This window comes from Bison bison, unplaced genomic scaffold, assembly GCF_000754665.1.
Source record: "Bison bison bison isolate TAMUID 2011002044 unplaced genomic scaffold, Bison_UMD1.0 scf7180017864505, whole genome shotgun sequence".
Taxonomy (NCBI): Eukaryota; Metazoa; Chordata; class Mammalia; order Artiodactyla; family Bovidae; genus Bison; species Bison bison.
The window spans coordinates 285962-289402 of NW_011495062.1; positions in this window are offsets into that span (position 1 = coordinate 285962).

Consider the following 3441-nt stretch of genomic DNA (forward strand, 5'->3'; position numbering starts at 1 on the left):
CTAGGGGAAAATCCATTTTCTTGCCTTTTTCATCTCTAGAGGTCATTCACATTCCTTGGTTCACCCACTTCTTCCCTTTTCAAAGCCAGCAATAATGAAACAAATTCTTTTGTAGCTGAATCATACTCTGACTCTGACCTCCTCTTCCTCCGCCTCCTACTTTTAAGAATTGTTTCAATTACTCTGGGGGCTTCCCCCGTAGTTCAGTCAGTAAAGAATCTGCCTGCAATGCAGAAGACCCGGTTTTGATTTCTGAGTCTGGAAGATCCCCTGGAAAAGGAAATGGCAACCCACTCCAGTATTCTTGTCTGGGAAATCCCATGGACAGAGGAGCCTAGCTGGCTACAGTCCATGGGATCGCAAGAGTTGGACACAACTCAGTGACTAAATGACCACCACAATTACTTTGAGTCCGTCTGTAAAATTTGGGATAATCTCCCTATTTTAAGATCAGCTGACTAGCAAGCTGATCTCATCCAAAACATTAATTCCTCTTTGCCATGCATAATAACCTAGTCACAAATTCTGGATATTAGGATATGAACATATTTGGGGAGGCATTTTCCTGTCTATTAAAGTATTCAGTTTAGTCTTTCTCCCACTGCAATAAACTGCTTTCTTTGTTATAAGTTCACCAATGTTTTTAATTTTTCTGTTCTGATAGTCTCTTTGTACATTTTTGTTAATACATTGGGGTCAATTGCTGTGTTTTATAAAAAGTGTATCAGCAATTAGGGCCTCCAATTTAATTTTTCTTAAAGACTGTCTCAGCTCTTTGTCTTTTCATATACATTTTCAAATCAGCTTATTGATCTTGACAAACTGATACTGCTTCAGATTGCAGTGAAATGATAATTCATTAAGGAAAAGCTGACGTTGTTACATCAATTTTTCCACTGCATGTGCACGATACCTCCCATATTTGGGGAAGGAAGCCGTTTTCTCACCTCGGTAATGTTTTGTATTCTCTGTGCAAAGGCTATTCACAACTTTTGTTAAATTTGTTCTTAGGTACTTGGTTTCCTGGGTTGGGAAGATCCTCTGGAGGAGGGCATGGCAACCCACTCCAGTATTCTTGCCTGGAGAATGCCATGGACAGAGGATTATGGCTGGCTATAGTCCATAGGTCGCAAAGGGTTGAATGCGACTGAGCACAGCACTTGATTTTTTAATGCAATTATAAATTGCAGCCCTTTAAAAAAACTTGAAAGCTTTATTTACCTTGTATCTTGAATATTGCTAACTGAACTTATTCTTATAATTTATCTGTAGGTTCATTTTGATTTTGTATGTACGCTATTATGTTGTCTGAACAAATAGTTTTATTTCTTCTAGTTTGATACTTTTGCCTTTCAGTTTTTTTGTGTGTGTTGAATGGCCATTTATATATCTTCTCTAAAGAAATGACTTTGATCATTTCTGGGCTAGTGTCTTTTTACTATTGACTTGTAAGAGTTCTTTATATATTTTAATGCAAGTTCCAGATTCATTATTTCCATAAGAATATAACTACTTTTTGTCTATTGATCTGTATCTGAATCTTTTCTGAATCATTTATTAGCACGAATAGTTTTTTGTGGATTCTTCTGGGGTTCTCTATGAATGAAATGATGTTATTTGCAAATAGTGATTTTTACTTCTTCTTTTTCAGTCTGAATCACCTTTTATCCCCTTGCTAACTGATGTGGTTAGAACCTCCAGTTCCCAGCTGAATAGAAGCAGTGAGAATAAACATCTGTGTCCTGTTTCTGATTCCAGAAGGAAAGCTTTCAGATATTCACACTTAAGTCTGATGATAGCATGGATTTTTCATAGAAGTCCATTTTTGAGTCAAAGAAATTCCATTTTCCCCCACAATCGTTGAGTTTTTTTTTTTTTAAATCATGAAAGGGAATTGAATTTTAGCAAATATTTTGTATAAATCTTTTGAAATGATCATGTAAAATATCTTTTCCTTTATTAATGTGATATATCGCTTTGATTGATTTTCATATGTTGAACTAATCTTGCATTCCAGGTATAAATCCCATTGGATTATTGTGTGAGATCTTTTTTCATATGCTGAGGTGTTCTTTTCTAATTTATGCATTTAAGACTCTAATTTTCTGTTAAGGGCTTTTTAAACCACATCCCATAAGATTTGATGTGTACTGTTATCACAAAGTATTTAAAAATAATTCCTAATTTCTATTTTTATTTCTTTTTGGAAGTTTCAGTTATTCAGATGTGTTCTGATTAATTTCTAAATATTTAAGGATTTTAAAGTTAATTTAAAATTTTTGGTTTTGCTAATTTTTGTATAATTCTGCCTAGCTTAAAAAAGAAAACTATTCTGTATGATTTAAAACTTGATATTTGTTTGATATTGATTAAATGACATCAGTTGGTAAATACTGATAAATATTCCATGTAGACTTAAAACATGTTTCAGTGCTGTTTATGTGCGTGTGATCAATTTTGTGAGATGTGTTGTAAAAAGCTTTGCTATTATTACTGCTTTTGTTCTACTATTGAGATATATTAAAAATCTTTAATAATGATAATTGATCTGACTAGTTCCTCTTTCCTTTTGCCTGGTTCTTTTGCTCATTCTGTACTTTGGAGTTATGTTAATTTTGTGGGCGTATGTATGTAGATTGTCATTTTCCACTTAAGCTCTGGTAATTCTTTTTTTAAATTTTACGTTGTTTGATATTAGTTCTCATTTATTTAGGATTTACACAGTATACTTTCTAATGTATTGCATTTTTATCTGTGTTCCTGTTATTTAAACTGTGTCTCTTGTAAGTAGCATTGCATGATTTAACTCTGACCTGACAAACTTAATATTTTAAATGGAATATTCAGTCCATTGAGATGCATATGACCACTTAAATATTTGGGCTTAAATAAATCATTCTACTCACTATTTTCATTTAAGTCAACTATCTCATGTTACTTTTCTTGCCATTTGAAAATTAATCTATTATTGTTTTACTCACTGATTTTTCCATTTTCATTTTGTCACTTGTTACACATTATAAAGTATTTTAAATTACTCTAAATATGCTACTATGCATTATTAACTTATTAGCATTTATCATAAATTCATGTTTTTCCACTTTCCAGACAAAATACCTTAAAAACTCATATACCATTTAGCCCTTCATACCTTTTGTGGTATGCCTATCATATTTAAAATTTACATATTTAAAACTCCAAAACACATTATTATTGTTGTTTTAAGTTTCCAGTATTCATTTAGTGTTTTTCTATATTTGCCCTTTCTTGTGTTCTTCGTCTCCTCCTGTATTTTCACACTTCTGAGTTTATTTTTGTTTCCCCTGAAGATATTCCTTTGTTTCATTGTGAACCTGGCAACGTTTTATTGAATGCCAGACATTTCATATTGAAAATGAGAGAGATGCAGGATGGGGGAATCTATTTCCAGACATGAATTAG